Source organism: Dromaius novaehollandiae, chromosome 5, assembly GCF_036370855.1.
Source record: "Dromaius novaehollandiae isolate bDroNov1 chromosome 5, bDroNov1.hap1, whole genome shotgun sequence".
NCBI classification, from domain to species: domain Eukaryota; kingdom Metazoa; phylum Chordata; class Aves; order Casuariiformes; family Dromaiidae; genus Dromaius; species Dromaius novaehollandiae.
The window spans coordinates 2,197,567-2,216,089 of NC_088102.1; the positions used below are offsets into that span (position 1 = coordinate 2,197,567).

General features: G+C 45.4%; 1 long non-coding RNA gene across 2 annotated transcripts in view; it reads left to right on the forward strand.

The window, feature by feature from the left end:
• Nucleotides 1–18,523, forward strand: part of LOC112993823 (uncharacterized) — a 399,015-nt gene that overhangs the window by 226,989 nt on the left and 153,503 nt on the right. For both annotated transcript variants that reach the window (XR_010389252.1, XR_003261801.2), the window contains exon 4: nucleotides 12,851–12,997. This is a non-coding gene — a long non-coding RNA (uncharacterized LOC112993823). The remainder of the gene's footprint in view (nucleotides 1–12,850; nucleotides 12,998–18,523) is intronic.

Here is an 18,523-nt window from a genome sequence, read left to right on the forward strand (position 1 = left end):
AAAAGAAGTCATGAGCAGTGTTTCTCCTGTCTGGAGAACAAGCACCGATTTGTAGGGGGCAGTTATACCTAGACAAAGGCTGTTTCTTGTGCTCATCTAAGGAGAACAAGATTTGCAAGTACTTGTATACATCCCATCTTCCTCGTTGTCTCTCCCCAGATTTGACCTAATTTGTATTTATTAATGTATAAACCTACTATTAAAATTATTAGGTGCATGGATGGAGGCTATAGATAGTGTAACAGAGCCTGTCGTTCACCAAAGATAACCGTTGAGCTGGATTTGTAAAACTGGTGGTTGTATGGCAATGGTTCTCAGGCAGGTAGACTTATGAGCTATACAGAATGGGTTTAATTTTCATAATGACACCAGTCAAAGCATATGCTTCTAAGTTTTCACCCAATAATCTGCTGGCGTGGCTGGCATGCTGGCTGTGCCCTCAACGCTTTTTGTGGCCCGTCATAAGTGCTGTGGTTCCTGTCTGTCTTGCAGAGAAGTTTGTGGTGGTTGGAGGTTTAGCATGGTTTTACAGTAGACCTTTCTTCATTGACTGTTGCTTATGTTGCTACTTGTAGTTGGAGGGCACTAGATTTTTCATGTCTTCCCAATGCACGCCCAGCTCTCTGGCAGACTTTCCTCTTGACTCAGTGGGGCTTTTATTTTATACTCTTCACGAGTGAGATACTTTTCCAGTCATTTTTAGGCAGGAATTTTGCATGCTGTCCAAGTCCGTTGAGTTCAGTTTCCCTTCCTAGGTTCCTGCGGTCCTCCTTCCTTCCCAGCCCTGCCACCTCGCATCAGAGTTGCTGGGATTTTTTGAGATGCCTCAGCTTGGAGGCCTGAGGCACTTCCAATCTCTCGTGTTTCACCTCTGCGTCACAGCTCGGCCCCTCTCCTGGCTTTGACAGAGAGCAGCTCAGTAAAAGAGCCTGGAATGGCCCACGAAGCTGCTCTTCTGGATGGCTGGGGACCGAGATGCAAGGGTGCATCGTAGGCTGCATCCGCAGACCCGTTTAGGCACGCTCTGAGTCCTCCTAGACTTGCTTGTGCAGGTCTTAGTTGTCTTATCCCCTGTGTCCTCATTGACTTAAGTTTGCACCAGGGATTAACTGTGTTTCAAGAAAAGATCTTCCTGGGATGGTGGGAAAAGGACAGTGTCCTGCTGGTGGGTGCCCCTTGGAGGGGAGATGGGCTCTATTTACAGGGGGCCAAATATCAATACTTGTCTGGACGCAATAAATGCTTTAAGAGTAGCGGACCAATTTTATACTGGACTTTTTATTATTTTTAAAATATTAAATAGGGTTTAGCTGGAAGTGATAGAGCAAAACCTTTTCGCCTTGAAAGCCTTGCAGAAATATTAAAATCTTAAAAAGATTTAAATGACTAAATGACTTTTTTATACATTTAGAGCAAGATAAAGAATAAAATATATCAGTAAGGGATTTTAGATACGGACAGAATCCAGCAGGGTGTCGAACAGTATCTAAGTGGAAGATGGCAAATTTTAAGATAGTATCTCTTTTCATACAATTTTATACTATCTTTATTACCAGTTTTTCTGGCCTATTATATTAAATCAGATTTCCATATATCAATATGAACTCAAAATAAAATTAAAGCATCTATAAAGAAAGAAAGAAAGAAAAAAAACAACCTGGAGGTTTTATTCCCAGTTCTCATGGTGTGGTTCCTCCTTTCTCTTTTCTTATCAAAACCGCTTATGAACTTTTTCCCTCTAAAATGAAGAGAGTCTCCAAATCCCTTTAATTTCACTATGAATCACATCCTGTAATGATATTTTTCATCTTGAAAAGTTTTTAGGTAAGAATTTTATCTTCTTTCACAGAGCGAGTGAAAATAACAGCCTACACTACCTTTCCAAAATGATCGTATTTTAATTTCCTAAAGTTCAGTTACTAACAAACTTGAAGTTTCAGTAGAAATAGTAAACATTTATTTGTTAACTCACTTTTTGATATGGCTTTTATTTGCTTGGAACTTGATATGTTTCGTAAAGCTGTCTTTTTAATTACAACTTTGTGTTATCACTCTTTGCATTGTGTAATTTAAGGGAGAACTAAAAATTAAGGTTTTGTATTTTAGTTCTTATTTAATAGAGAAAAATCTAACAGTTCAAGAAATGCAGTGGTATAGCTAGTTCTGCTGTGTTTTACGGATTAAAGATCTGAAATAGAGATTGAAAATGGCAACTATAGTGCTGTATTTTTTTTATTCCAAAACATTGTATGCTTGGTATGAATTCTTTGGAGTGGAACTGCTTCTGGCCCTGGTTGAAGTGGACGTGAACTAGTGTGAGTATGGGGGGGGGGGGGTGGTTAGTTTTAAATACATATTTACATTTGTGAAGGAACTGGTGCTCTTTTGGAGCAGTGCATAAGTAGCGGAGGTTTTTAGGTTCAGTTTTCTCGCTGCGATGCTGTTAGTGCAGAGATCTGTTTCTTCAGCAGTTGCTTGTTCTTCTGCAACCTTACTGCTCTGTGTTTTTTTTTTTTTTTTTTTTTAAGATGAGACTTACAAACTTGGGTGGAGAGTCCCTCTTAATTACTGATACATATGTGGTCTTTGAAGGCTCAATCACTCCCTTTTTTAATTAAAAGTAATTATTGTAGAGAAGTGTTTTCCTTTTCTTTAATGAATTTCTAAACACTTTCAGCTGGTGGCATAGACTCCTTCAGGCATTTTTTTTAAAGCAAATTAAGCTTGCTATTGGTTAGCTTCCATGGGCATCTTAGATGTAGTCCATGAATGTGGAAGACGCCGAGTTGTAGAGTTTTGCTGGAGTTTAAATTAATAATGTCACAGAACAAAAGCACCTGGTTCTGGAGGTTATGTCTTCTCATACTGCCTCATCCTGACTGCACGTGTCACCAGCCTCTTTGGACCGTTAGACCAAATCTGTTCAATACACCAACATGCACCAAGATACAAAGGGAGAGAAAACTCAAGTCAGGGCGGCGGAGGGAGCTTGCCGCTGTCGTGGCCGGTTCTCAGGCTGTTGCAGAGTTCTTCTCTTCCTTACCAAGGATGCAAGTCAGCTTTGCAATTTCTGACCTTCAAAAATTAATTTCTAAACTCCCAAATCCTCATTTTTTCCAAAAGTACAACAGGGATGTAGTATGTTTTTTTTTCTCAAGTCTACGTGAGGAAGCAGAAAGCAAAGTATGGGTCCTCGTTGCCCTGATGCGCTTCGGTAGTCGATTATTGGCGAATCCGCCTTGCGAGCTGCTGAAAACCCACCCCCTCGCTGTGCTCCTTAGTCTTCTAAGATGTGCTAAATGGGATGTCCCAAAATGAGGGTAATTGAAGTGAAACCCATGAAAACTTTGTTTTTTCTGTGCATTAGCTCACGGTCTGGAGCACTGCTGTGTATTTTAATGCCTTCCGTCTCAATGGCCTTTAGGAACCTGTTAGACCAAGACTTTGCTTACGGGCAAGAAGAAAACGCTCTGCAGCTCACATCACACCCCAGTTCACTGCATGGGGGGCTCTCGCGGGTGTTCGAGAGAAGGAAGACCTCCCATCCATTGCCTTGGTCAACCTAGCTCCAACAGCAGGTTTTCTAAGTGGAGAAGAAGAAGAATCAAAAAAGCTGCCCACAGGTCAAGGCAAGTTTGGAGCAAGCCTCAGTCCTGAGGCCTGACAAACTCAGTGCAGAGCTTGTGGCCATGTTGCTCCCGACGGCAGCGCAGTGTAAGAGGGCTGTGCGGTTGCAGATGTGTGCCTCGTCACCCCGGGTGGCCCAGCTCGGTGTGTGACCGTCCCCGAGCTCTTTGGTGCCTTCGGACCATTGCAGAGCAGCTCTGATCCATTTGCTGGGAAATGGTTTCTCAGAAGAACTTTCTCATTCCCAGCACTTTGCTGAACTAAACCAATATGTTTTTAGGGTAAATATTCAATAACCAGGTCAATATACAGTAAAAATAAATTACTGTAAAATATTCCCGCTCGCGCTGCTGGTGGTGGTTGAGCAGCAAAGCTGTGCGGCTCAGGCCGGGTGCCAGACGGGCCCCCAAGCGCCGGCACGTACCAGGACCTGCTGAGGCTGCGAGGTGCTCTGTGCACGTCTGCTGTTGCAAAGCCTCCTCAGATCTTGGAGGCTGGAGCAGTCGGGCCAGGTGAGGGTGGATTCCCGGGGATTCCCTGTACGCTGGGTTTTGGCAGCTGTGTGGAAAAGTTTTGGAAAGAAACCTACTTCACTCAGCAGGAAGGACATGAGTCTTCTTCTCATCCTGCTAACGAGTGAGGCTCAGATCATGCTGTGTCTGTTTTGCAGCTCTAACTCCCAAGGTGCCGGGCACTTCCCAAATCCGGACCTTGGGGAGCTCATTCCTGTGAACCCAGGCCATGCAGGAGCGAGGCCCTGGCCGGAGCCCGCTGTGCCCGGCGTGGCCACGGGAGGCTGGACCCGCTTTCACCGGTACACTGAGGGTTTCGCGCTCGGGTCACTTAGGTCAATGGTCATGGCTGGATTTGGTGCCTGACTTTAACACCACGATCAAGAGGAAAGTCTTGAGCCTGGGCATAGCCGGGAAGTATCCCTGACCTTGGCATCCTGCGTTGGCTGGCTCCGGAGGGCCAATTCAGCGTTGGGTTTCTCATAGGCAAGAATGAAGAGGTGCCTTGGACAAACTGCGTCTTAGCTGTTTTAAAGACTGGCAGTAATCGTTCCAGCTCCCTGATACGGCTTGGCCACTCGGTAGAGTCGAGGCAGCAGCTTCCTTTGCTCCACCAGATGCATCTGGCTGTGTTACTAGAGACACTTTTCCTACTCTAAACTGAAGTTTTCTAACAGAAACTTGTCTTCAAAAGCCTTTGTCTTTTAAATAAAATTGAGATTTTCCTTCACCTTTGTGGGCAGGAGGTGTTCTTCACTGGAGCCTGACTGCTCTCAGTGTGCCTGAACTCTCACTAATACCTTCTACTAATTAGGTTACACCTAATCTAGACCCCTTTAAATGTGAAATGGTGCAGCTTGTGAAGTTTCCTGGAGATGCTTCGTTGTAGAAGGATGTAGCCGTAACGAGTTTTATCCGTTGCTTTTGGTGGGAACTGGCTTTATAACTATAAGCTGCACCGAGTCCAGTCCACTTGGAAGACCTCTGTTTCAGGAAGAGGTGGACCTACCTAAAAGGACTCCAGAGAGCTTTCAGGTGTCTGTTTGCATTTAGATATAATATGCAGAGCAATAAGTATTTCTGTGTATGAATACGTGTATACATTTAGTCCATACTAAAAACAATGCCTGTCAAAGATGGTAAAACCAGTGGTATCAGGAGAACTTGCAATGATTTGTGCTTGTTATTAGCAATTGCTAGTTTACTTTTATTGTAATATGCTAATTTTATTTCGTTGGAACACGGAGAAAAACTACTCGCTGAATTCTGTTAATTTCTACACATTATTGGTTTAAAACCGAGAATTTCTTCATGTTGACACTGCTGATGCTTGCACGGGCTTTTGCTAGAAATGAGCAGCATCCCAGGATTAAAATGTACAGTATATTTTTAGCCGTGATGTGAAGGAGTTCTGAAAGATAGGAGGGTCAGAGAAACAGAAACAGGAGGAAGCTGTTTAAGATATGCTGCGGTACCAAAGCTGTCATTAGAGATGCTGCTTAATATCCCTGAAAGCTTAGCTCAGACGCGGCGGGGCTGGGTAGCCGGTGTATGTAGGTCAGTTCCTGTATCATAAGTACGAAGCGTCTGGGGATCCAGCTCCGCGTATCTGGCAGAGGTTTCGAGTGTTCTGCCATCGCTGCTGGATGGGCAAGTCAGCAAACTCTTTATTCTCTCTGAAGTCGGCGCTGCCTGTCATGCAGAGGATTATGATTTCAGGTGCAGCCTTTCATACAGCTGTTCTTAGGCTTTCAGCTTCCTGATCTCTGTGGCTGGGATTCACCTTATCTGCCTTAAGCTGCCAACAGCTAATACCCAGCCAAAGCTCGCCTAATGCCTGGTCTGAGACTCCCTCTGCGCTTAATAAGGCGATCCCATTAATACAAGACACCGGGGTGATCCATGCAGCTTGTCCAAAACACTCTTTCACGTCAGAGTCGCCCTTTGGAGGGGCTGATGGTGGCCCCTGGGGATGGGACGAGCACCTTCGGAGGGCCTGACCTGTAGGTTGTAACAGGAGCTCCGGTGCACAACTTCAATTAGACGTGCAGCGTTTTTACAGCTCAGGTTAGGAGAGATCAGTCTTATCCACCTTCTTCCTTCCCCCAAATTCTTGTAGTGGAGGAGAAGGTCCAGCTCAATACATGAATACTCTTCCTTTCTCAAGAGGTCTTCGAATGGGCAGAAGAGATGAAAGAATACTAGGATTTCATGCGGAATAAGTTTATACTGTGTTCACATGGACGGGATGGAATAGTGTTGGGGCCTTGGAGATATTCTTCAAAATGTTAGAAAACAATATTAATGAATATGTTAGGAGCCAGGTCCTTCCCAATTTGGGTTTCATGGCATCAAGATTTATAGTATACAGCTTGGTTTTATTTTTTGCTTTCTTTCTTTTTTCTTTTTTTCTTTTCCCCCTTGCAAAATTGATCACTGCCAAGGGAAAGATTTTGGAATAGTAAACTAATGATGTCTCTTGGGCTAAGTTCGTGCCTAGTCTAACTTCATTGGCTTCAGTGGAGTTACAGTGAGCGATTCCGTTGTCTCCCCTATGTCTTGGGGAATCTAGTATGCCGTGAACTGGGAGCCGGCCGAACAGAGGGAGCTTAGAAACTGCGTTAATAAACATGAACTATAGCATTAGACAAAACTGAGGTTATAGCTGCTGCAAATCAGAGTTCCAGTATGTGTAACATCCCTGATAGAAATGCAGATTGATCTGAAGCATAAACCAACTGTTCACAGTAAAACAAAGTGTCATTTATCACCCACCGATTTCACCCCAGCCGGCAGTCAACCTTTCTCCGCTGTGGTGTCGGGCAGGAGACGGAAGCTGTGTTTTGTAAGCTGTTTTGAGTTTTGTTTTGTTTTTGTTTTTCTGTCAACTAATTGTGTACAGTGCTGCTACAGCTGGTTTATGGAAAACGCTTTAGAAGAAAATTGTTGTAATGATAGAAAACCATTAGGAAGTGACTATTGTAATAGCTTGCCTTGGGAATTTCCAGGTATGTTTAAAGGCTGCCAGGTTCTGGGTAGTTTAAAAGGTTTCTGAGTAGGGAGCCTTGCAGTCATTAATTTAGTGGCCAGAACCTGGTCTGAGCCTGCAGTGATCCCATTTGTAATCTAGCAGTTTTAGTAGCGTTGAATAGCTGCGTAAGAGGAGGCCTTTTGTAGATGGTCAAGATGACAAGAGAGCCAAGGTTTGCAGAAAATAAATCCGTCAGTGCTGTTACAGGGAAGAATGGAAAAGACCTTGGGCACGCTGGCTTTTGGCTAGATCTGTCATAAACACAGTAAAGGTTGGCCTGGGGCTGGGAATAGTTGTTCTGAGGTCACGGTTCAATGGTGCTTTAAACCTGGCTTTTGTGTTTGCACCGCATGATGCAGAGGACTTCAGCTGTGTGAAGAAAAGCAGTGGTCCTGTATAACTCATTGCGATTTCAAGCGGTTTTTTGAAACTTTTGGCCTTATGCCAACAAGCCATGTGCAGAATCAGGCCTTGCATGTCCTGCAACCACTTTTACAGACAGTACAAAAACATAAACCTTGCAAAAAACCTTGCATCTTTGTGGTCTGGCTAGTTCTACAGAATTGTGACCGTGTGTTCACATCTGAGCCAGGTTGAGTTTGTGTCAAGAGATGATCCGGAAAAGAACAGACTAATCTTAACTGGCATGGGACCCCAACCCTAGTTTTGTTGACGTATAGACAAGATGTGGGAGAAAAATAGCTTCTGAAGTTAAAAGTGGGTGTGCCGTTACTAATCTTCTCATACCTCACATTTGGAAGCTACTTACATTCCTGCGAGGGCTGATCTGTTCCCACGTTCCCTGCAGTCTGCCATTGCTATGCATCTCCTTCAAATTCTCGGTTTGATTAGCTCCAAGTTGTACCTGGAGGACTTGATCCCGCACTCTCTGCTGTGTGATTGTCACATGCGACTGAATGTTTGTGTATCTGAAAGCTCGTCTCTTTTCCAGCTATGCCAGTTGATCTAATTAAAGATTTCCCCTCTTGTGAGCACATGCAAAATGAATCAGTAGCCTAGCTGAAGAAAAATAGATGAGTGACCTGATGAGGGGATTGTGTGCCTTAAACTTTGTGGCTAATTGGTCTAAAAAATTGCATCTTTCTTCTACTTCCAAACTTGGTCTTGCATATGTGTGTAGATTTGCATGGTTACAAGAACACAGCCACATTATACCATTACTGTTAGCTGAGAAAAGACAGGTCCCTTGCGCTGGGCTCATGAATTTTTCTACTGCCGTGGTCAGGATGGATGCAAACCTCGCTGCCACGTCTCGGCTGGAGGTAAGAGCGACCTTGTACGTTCCCTGCATTCCTCGTGTCCCCTTAGAATAAAACGGAGGAAGCTACAGCTTCCACAGCGGTTTCATTGGGGAACTGAGTGCCTATAATGTACACATCTTTCAAGGAAATTCCTGAGTGCTCTTTAGTGTGTGTTTGTTTTCCCTGTGTCTTAACTTTCATCCAGCTATTGCAGAAACTATTACGGGACAACTGAGCACGATGCAAGTTATACGTACCAAGACGGAAGTCAGCCAGCATAATGGAAGTTATGGTTGATTTCCTTGCTGTAGCCTGTTCTAGTGAAGGAGACGGTAATTAGAACAATCTTAAAAAGCAATTTAAACTTGTAAGCTTTCTTTAATCAGCAGTAATGAGGTTAGGGAGGAAAAAGCCCAGCCCTCACTGTGTGTTCTGGCTGGTTCGAGGAGCATCTCCCCCCGACGTGGTTGTAGTTGTTGTAATGTAACGTTTATGTCGGTGCAAAAGCGCAGGATGAGACCGAGTCCTTGCCCCTTATTTGAAGATGAGGAAACATCTCCCTTGTGGAGGCAGGGCAGATGCTATTCTTGGGTAGGCAGAAGTCAGATTTATTTTTGAGGAAAAACATTGTAGTGAGGCTCTGCTTCCATCTAGGAGACACGTGCAGTGCAGGCTCTGCATGCTGGGAGAGTGAGCAGCTACACGGGGAAAGGCAGCTGCCCAAACACTAGTGCGGAGGAGAAGAGTTAAGAAAGCCCATGTGTAGCTTTCTGCAGGAGGAAAAGAGCAGATGCCAGGGACAAACAAAAATTTTTCACCTCTCCAGGAGAAGCGATCTTGAGAGAAAGCAGTGAGCGGGGAGAGACCTTGCAAGTGACAGGGAGACCTTCGGAGCAGAGCCTGGGAAGCATGGAAGAAGGCTGGAAAGTGATGAAATGGCAGCGTTACCAGTGTTTATACTGCAGTGCCATCTACGTTAGCTTGTGGCACTGTGCTGTAGACATATGTAGGCTATACTTCAGATAGCGGGTGCTGCTAGCAGGGAGCTGAAGCTCAGCTGAGCTCAGCTAAGTCTGTGTTTTGGTGCAGACATATAGGTGCTTGTGGGCGGCAAAGAACAACATTGGAGTTTCTGGAAGGTGGCAAGGAGAAGACCTTTTGGATCAGCTCACCCTCCACTCATGTAGAAGATCATAACACCCCAAAACTGTGAGGTCAGCGAGGTGACCTCCTATGCTGGGACAGAGTCGGAGCTACTTTATGGTAACCTCTGCCTCAGTGGTATGCTGCAAGCCAGGGGTGGAGAACATCCTGTGTTTGGAGCATCTTTAAAATATATGTTGGTGGTTAAAAGATGCCCAGTTCTCTCTGAGCTGGTTTCAAGGTCCTTTGAAAATTAAGCCACTGACACTGCAACACTTTTCTTCCATTTTCTGCAATGCTTTTTTTGGGGGGGATGGGGGGGCACAGCAGGGTGAGGGGGGCAATTTTTTAGATGAGTTCAGTTTCTACTTAGACCCCCAAAATAAACATCTAGACTTTCAAAAGAGGTTAGTGCCTTGGATGCTCCTGAATGTCTACTACTAACTTCTCCTTGGGTGAAGTGGAATGTCATTTTTGCGTGTATTTTTAACCTCATTAGGGGTAATTGAAGTGTTTTTACAAGCTTCAGCTATTCTAAAGCTATGCTTTGGGTATTAAAACTGGTCTGTTCCTTTTGAATTACATTCCAAAAGTTTCTGCGTTCATGGGGCTTGATTTGACCTAAGAACTTTGTTCCTATAAGGTGGTACTTTTTTCAGCCATAGTGTTTTTTTTTTCTTTTTTTTAATTTGGCACTTTTTATTTACTTATTTTACACAAAAGCGGACAGTTTGCTATTTGGTACCTGCATTTTAGCTCAGTTTTACTAGTGTCCTTGATGGGATATTGAATTACAGCGTACGGTACTAAAATACTTGAAATAATTGTCGTCTTTTCATTTCATTTCTCTAACCTCTCCTAAGCACTGAAGTAACGAACCTTCTTCGCTGAACTCAGCATCTTCATCTTCATAAAATAATGTGAAGAGAAAGTATCTAGAATTGGGTGAAATTTTTAGCTGAAATGTTCAGTCTAATATACTGAGGAGGGGAAAGAACTGTAGAGACAGATGGGCTTGTGCTTTTCTTGCCAAGTTCACCCAGCCATCAGGAGCCTCAGGATTAGGTATCTTTGCCAAAAAAACAGATAGAGATTCTTTTTGAATATAAGTGCATAAAAAACAAAGAGTTTGGAACACTATCATGTGGTGATTATGTATCTATTAATGAGGAAGAAAATGAAAAACAAGAGGGCTCCTGAGATCCCATAAAATACCTCTAGTGATGGAAAAATAAGCCAAATCCAGCACAGTCATGGTGATAAAGACAATAAAAGATGCGTGGAAATGAGGACAGTAAAAAGTTTGAATGAATTTAATTTTGGAAATCATCATACTGTTAAGAAAAAAATGTAAATGAGAAATGAATGGCTGTATGGTAAGAGACCATAAGGGAAGATGAAAAAGGGAACTCAGAGGCTGGATGGTAAACTAACTCCATATTAATGATGGCAACAAATGCCTAGCAGTCCTTCAAAGCCTATGATGTGCCATACAGCAGTCAAGCATGAACAATATTTAGCATCCAGCAACTGTTGTCAATTTTTCATATTCCTGCGTATTTCTGACAATTGTTTTGCCAGAGGCAGGAAATTGTTCATTGGCAAACGTTCATCAGAAATGTGTGGTAGATGCTGAACTGCCGTGTTGAGGTTTAGTGGGTAGCACGTGTCGCTTGTACGGCTGATGTGCTGCGTTAGGACAGCTTCCAACCCATGTCCTCAATAAAAACCATTTCAGTCCTCGGCTGCTTGAGGTTGGTGACATTCGATGTCGCTAGGGCTGCCTCGACCGGGCTGTTAGAGAAGGACGTTGCTCCTGTGGTATGCCACGCTTCCAGTGGAAGATCCCCCTTGGGACGGCATTGCTGCCGTTCCTGGTGGGCCCGCGGAGGGCTCGGTGCTGCAGTGGGAGTGGGGAGCGTGGGCTGATACCCGTGTTCCTGTGCTGAGGAGTTTGGAGCTGGAGCCGCATCCTAAAGGGATGTGGTGCCCTCGGAGTGGTCTGGCTTGAGGCAGTACGGCAGGCTCCTAAACGTGCCGGTGCAAGCAAGGACCATGGCTGTAGAGCATGCTTTAGGAGAAGGTGTTGGTTAATGCAGACATTGGCTTTTTCTCACAAACTGTTTGAAGAAATCAGACATTCTTGGAAATGGAGAACAAAAGGTTTTAGCTGCAAGCAAGATTTAGGAGCGTGACCATGAACTCTTTTTTTTAAGGAGTAACTTCTTGGTTACACTCCTGAGGATTGGTGCTTGGTTCTTATTCAGCCGCTGCACTGATGCTATTCTCCAGTTTATGAAGGAAGACAGTAAGACAACACACAACTATCTAACCCTATTTCATCTGTTCTTCTGAAAGTGCTAATTGCTATTAAAGTAGTGTATACCTCCTGTCGTTTCTGACTTCCTAGAGTTCATCATGGCTCATCTCTGACCACCACATTAACCTTAACCATGTGACAAATAACAGTCACAGTTAGTATCTTATTCCTAGTATGCTCCTCAGGCTGCTTAGTCTAATGTCTGTGGTCCTACTGTCTGCTCTCACTGGAGATAAGTAATTATTTAATTTCTTCCAAATGTAAAAGCTGACCGTCTCTCTACTAGTAATTTACAAGCACTATCTTGTCTTACAAACTTATATTAAAAAAAAAAAAAAGGCAATCAAAGGAATGTGATTGGGTTTCGAAGTGCCACCTGGAAACTGCACTGAGTGCTGCTTCTCCCCGACGTCTGTTCCCGTCAGTCGGGACTGGTCAGGGCGTGCTGCCACCTGCCATGTGCTGCTCTCGGAGACGCAGGTATTCCAGCTTGCTGTGCCTGCGCTATGGCTCCTGTGCAAGCAGCGTGCTCCATCGCCCGGTTTGGTTTTGACTGTCGTGCCGTAACTCTGGCTTGCTGGAGCACCGCAAGGATGGAGGGCCCCCTTCCTGCCCACGGGCTTGGGGGGACCTCGGTCCCCAGAGAAACACCCCGAAGCCTGCAGGAAGCACGGCTGGTCTTGCCTGGCTTGGGATGTGGAAACATCTGGCAATCCAGCTGTGCTTTCCTAGCCTGCGTGTCGTCCTTTTCCCGAGCGGAAGAGTCCTAGTCTACCTGGGCTCTCCCGCAGCGACTGTTGGGTGCCTCTTGCTGTCGCGCTGCCCGCGTCTGCGCCTTGCCCGCTTCTCCTGCGTCCCATGAGCTGAGGATGATGCCTGCAAGTGGTGCTGGGATCACGAGTGCACCGTGGGTTTCTTCAGTATCGTAACAAAGTTGTTCTCTTTCATTTCGCAGAAGCGCTCGGAGGTGCCGCAGGCGCGAAAGCCCGGGCAGCGACGCTGCGTCCGGCCCTGCTCCCGCCGGCTCGGGCTGTGCCGGATGCCCCGGGTGGATCCAGCCCTGGGGTATATCTGTCTGCCTCGGTTTCCAGTCCTAAACGAGGTAAGCCTCATTCGTATTCGCTCCTTATTCCTGAATCCTCCCTCTACGTATAAATCATACATCAACGGACCAAGTTATTTAAAGACGGGTTAATGAGATGTGCCCAGAACGTTCCAAACCGCAGCCTCCAACCCAATGCTAATTAGGCACTGGAGCCACTAATCTAATTTTAGCCAGTCACTGAATTTATTCCTGCCAGAATAAAATGCACTTTAAATCTCATTTAAAAGCCACCGAGATACTCTTGACAAATTAAAATATGAAATTAAAAATATATTTAGTTTGTTTCTGCATCATTAAAACAGTCCTTGCTGCAGATGAATCAAACCCCTGCCTTCACATTTTCATTTTGAAGCCTGTTTACTGCTGAAATCATGAGCTATGCCCGTCGCCCTCTCCGCATCTCGTAAAATCGAGTGCTGTGCATTCGAGGATGCTGCAGCTGCCTGGGCGCAGTTCGTGGGAATGCAACACCGAGAGCAGTGCGGGCATCGGGTAGATGTAGAGGGAATAAAATATATTGGTGAGGGGGGAAATGTAAAATGAGTAGACGTAAAATAGAGTGGGGAAACAAGCAACACAAAATGGCAATCTGAATGCTAACTAAGCTTGTAATAGAAAAAAGCTATAACTAAAGGAAAAATAAATATTCCTATCAACTACATGCTTGATTGCTTCTTCTTACTAATAATTTACCTCTTGGCTAAACTAACCTCCTTTGCACGCATTAATATCTGGCACGGCATGAATGAAATAGATGATATGATTTTTATCTGGAAAGCAAAGCTCTTTAAATGTCCCGTTTGATGGAGTGGGTCGCATCCGTGCTGAAGGATCGCAGCAACTGCAGCTAGATGGCATGGTTATCCCGCGGTGCTCCGACCTCCCCGCGCAGCACGAGCCGGCCAAGCCCCTCTCCGGCTTGTGCGGAGCGGGTCGGGCCCTAGCCTGACGGTTCCCCCACAACTAAGGGTATAACTCGGCTTCTGTTAAGGACAGGAAGAACCTGAAGAGTCTTAAGCCTTCCCTGGGCTTAGTGTTGGTGCTGATTCCTTCTGGTGTTAACTGTTACCGAGCTCTCGGCTTAGAAATGCATTTCGATCATTGTGGCAATTTAAAGAATTACGGGTTTAAAAATTATGCTAAGCAGAGTGATCATCTCACATGACTGCAGGATTCTTGCTTGCAAGGAAATAGAGGAAACTGTTGATAAATTGCGTGGAAGAAAAGTCAGGACTGGTCACCTGGAGCCACTGCTTTGCTTGGCGAGTCTCGCCCGCTGTCAGCGCCCAGCCGGGTTTCGGCTGCTGCCCTCGGCCACGCGCGAGGGGCAGGATGGGGCCCCGCGGGGCCGCGTGTGGCCGGTGGTGCCGGGGCTGCTGCGGTCTCGGAAGCCCCTCGCGCGAGAGGGTGGTGAGCTGGGGCTACGCGTGGGCACAGGGCAGAAAAGCACCTCCGTATCGCAGCACCTCGCGTCTAAAAATCCCAGCGAGAGCCAGTAACTTGTGCTGAACGGACCCTTACAGGAGCTGACGCAGAGACTGCACAGAGTGTTTTTTATTTCTTTTTAAAATCCAGTTGCAAAAAAGAAATCTCGGAGTTCTCACAAAAAGCTGCGCTCTGAAAGCATACGTAACTGCTGCATATGCTTTTAACTGCCTGACATTTCGGCACGGGCGATGATAAGCCGTAGCGTGTGCCGTGCCGGAGCCGTTTAATGCACCCTTATCATGAAAGGCAGAGCTGGCTGGGGAGCAGGGGGGAGCGCTCGAAAGGTCGGGTGCCAGCGGGAGCGGGGAGCAGGGGGGGATAGAAGCCACTCTAGTAAAATACCAGAAAAAGATATTAAGGAAAAAAATGCAGAGGCTTCTGGGGTCAAAAAGTCCCGCTCGTGGATTCTCTCTGCTTTTCTCCAATTCTTTAACCGCAGAAGGAAGAGCTGGGTGGCATATAGAGCTCAGCTATATGGTAACAGCAATCTTTGCTGGTAGAAATGTGTAAGAATTTCTGCCACGAGCTATTTGTATTTTGCTTCCACACAGTGCTGGATGAATTTCCCGTTAAATCAGAGGGATGCACAGAAACAAAAAATCATGTTTGGTGTCTACTTAAATATTTGTAATCAGACAAGCTGCACGTAAGGTCTCCGTACTGTGGTTCCTGTCGATCAGGCTTCTTGTGAAGGGAGGCTTTTTTTTTGGCTTTGTTTTTTTTTAATAGACTTGGGGAAAAAATTGTAGTAGCAACATTTTGTTAAAGGGCTAAATCTCTGCTCCATTTAATTTGAAGTACAAGGATGTCAACATGAAAACTTCATAATTGACAGATGCACAAAATATCTTATTTGAAAGCTATCACATCTGTGAAGGATGCCATGTTTAGATCCCATTCAAAAAAGACAATTTATTTTAATATTCACTTCCCAGCGATATTAAAGGTTCGCTGAAGTTGGTCACAGTAGAAACTGAAAAAGTTTGTGGCCTTTTGCATGTTTTGGTGTCCACATTTTCCTGCAGATGTGCAATGTGCGTAAAATGTAGGACACAGGCATGTGAGAATGAGCATCAAATATCAGATGACTTCACAGCGATGTTCTGCAAGTGCTTACTGTTTTTTAGGCGTGCAACACTCTTTGAAAAGCTTCTGAAACATCTGAATATCATAGCCAAACTAGGACTCTGTACTCTGCTTTGGCTCCATACAAACACAAATTGGCCTGATGCCTTGTGAGAGGAGGGGGGGTCCTCAGTGCTGCGTGTTTGAGGATGGGAAGAAACCCAGAGCTTCTGGAGGCATCCAGGTGGGCAGAGGAGGGAGCGAGTGGCTCTCAAGGGACTCATTTGCCTGAGTTTCACATTAGGGATAAGGAGCATTTTGCTGCTAATCTTCTGAAGTTTTTTTTCGTTTTGGTTTTTTAAATGTGTGGACAAGAGAAAAATATCCAGTGCGTCTGAGACGAGCCCCCTTGGCAGAGCCTACAGTGGTGGCTGAGCCATCCTGGGGTGAGAGGAGAGGAAAAAGGGTCTGTCTGGGGATGCTTTGCAGTGGTGCTGAGGGCCTTGCTGAGTCTGGAATAGCCCAGATGTATGTCCTAAAAAGCAAAATGATAGGGAAGTTGCTTTTAAGGGTGGCTGGCGGTGCTGACAAACTTCAGAGGTTACGGGTAGAGCTTGGACGTGGGTACCGCAAAGGGTGCGGTAGCAGTGGTGAAGAGCAAGGACTGCTTGGGCTGGGGGGGTGGCTGTGGCCTGCTTTATCCATCCCTTACCCAAAGCAGCAGGATGGGTAGGGGAGTCCTAAGAACAACAAATACTTTAGAGGCAAAAGGCTGACTGTCTTGTATGGTTTGTCCTCTCTACATGGACGAAATAGTGAGGGAGAAGTTAAAGAGATGCTGGATATTTCAGCAGCTTCTCATGGCTGATGGAGGAATGACCCTGGCAAAGTGCCCGTGGGAGCAGTTGTCCTGTCTACAGTTTGTTATTTTATTTTTATATGAATATGTATATAAATATATATATTATTTTCCAACACTCATATTTGCCAAGGTAAAGGTCTTCTGGCCCTGTAGGTAGAAACCCCTAGCCAAGGAGCGAGGAGAACTGCTTGTTCCTGACTGCCCAGAGGGTCTAAACTAATTATCCAGGAATGGTACTGGAGCTTGAGACAGTTTTGTCTAATTTTTTAATAGAAAAACCTATAAAACTGATCAGTCAGAAGGAATGAATTAAGTAATACTTGCAAGAGAGAATCTGGGAGAGAGGAGCTGGGGAGTGGGATCTAACTCCTCGTTTATTAGGAGCCTGGTCCAAAGCCCGTTGATGTTAACTTTTACCATTTACCAGTGAGGACTGAGTCCCTTGTGTGAGCGATGTGAAGACTGATGAACTGTTATTTCATCCTGGATATAGCTGAATGACTGTAAATGCTACGTAAAAGTATGTAAAAAAAATGCTAACGTAAATTTTTAACTTGCTGAGCTGTTTGCAGCAAATGGAGTATAAACTGTGTTTCATTAAATGAAGAAACCTCATAAAATTACCCAGGATGCCAGGTAGATCTGTCCTGTTTGTTGCGCTTTGAGGAGTGTTTTACCCGATTCTGAAGCCGTTTGCAGAACAGAGTACGAATACAGAGTTACCAAATCGAGCTGCTGTTGAAGTGCCTTCATAGCGGAGTGAGTCTACGTGAGCGGGAGCTGGAAAACCAGGCATATTGCCACTCCGCTGTGCCGCTGCCGTACCTCTGCACAGATATTAGCACAGATCAAATGTGTAATTACTGAAGACCAGCCTATTAGTTTGGATAAATTACAGAGCAAAGTAAGTATCTATTGATGCTCAAAAGAATTTGGAGAACGTGTTTTCTATTATTGCTTTCTCCACGGCTTTGCTGTTGCCAAATCCAGGCTTAAAAAATCCTGAGTCAGATCCGAAAGTCCATGAAATTGCCTTAAATTGTGAAATTAAAAATAACACAAATAATTTCAAGTCCCGTTCTTGCTTGCTTGCTGGTTTGTGGTTCATGTGTTTAAGCTTTTTCTCTAGTAGGTGTGTGACTGCCCGGGCAGGTGTAGGCAGTGCTGAGCTTGTCCGCTCCGGCTCTGAGCTGGACGGGCATGGCTGTCACTCTTGAGGTGCTGCTAGCTGTGCTTTTACATGATGGTGTGCCTGCAGGAATGGATCAGGGCCACACTCATCCTCAGCTGAGGGTGTCTCACTGAAGTATCATAGTCTCTTGTAACGGGCTCTGGCTCCTTTCCTCCAGCTGGATTGCTATGCATGGAGTGGGTACATGCCTTTGGTGAGACCATCTACAGGCTTAGGGTTAGATGTGCTAGAAGGACTTTTCTAGGCTTGTGCCCTAAGTGTGAGGGGAACCAGGAGAAGCAATGGGGATCCTTCACTGCTTTCCTGTGGTTTCCATGCTTAGCAGCCCAACTCAGTAAAATCCTGCATGGTTTCAAGAGATCTGTGCGTGTGGCTGGTGCCTGCTAGACACCTCTGAGCTTAGGGCTGGCTTAAGCTGCAGCTATCTTCAGTGTGGAGCTCGTGCAAGCAAGCTGTCCCGCGACTTCCGTGGCTCCTCGCTGAGCTTTGCTGGGTTTTGTGCTGCTGCGTTGCCTGGACATGCTCGCGTACAGCTAGCAATCAGGTGAACATGTAATGCCTCGGCTCTCTAACTGATAAGGCCAGCCGTGGTTCAAAGCTGACTGAGAGCTTGGCGCTGAGGCTGTTTAGTTTGCTTCTCAGCAGATGCAGACTCAGGCTGGTCTTGCATCCATGTGCCTACGTGGTTTGCAAACCAAAGCTGGCTTATTTGCAAGAGCCTCTGTCACAACGGTGACCTCATGGTACAGGTACGCTCAGTACCGAGACCAAGGTATCGAGAAATTACAGACGTTCAAGGGTGTGTGTTGACTTACTAGTCTGATTCTGTGCTCCTCTGTAGAACAAACACTTTCTGTGAGACAATATTTTTCTTGTGCTGCACAAGTTGCTCCATTTTACCAAATCAGTAAATATC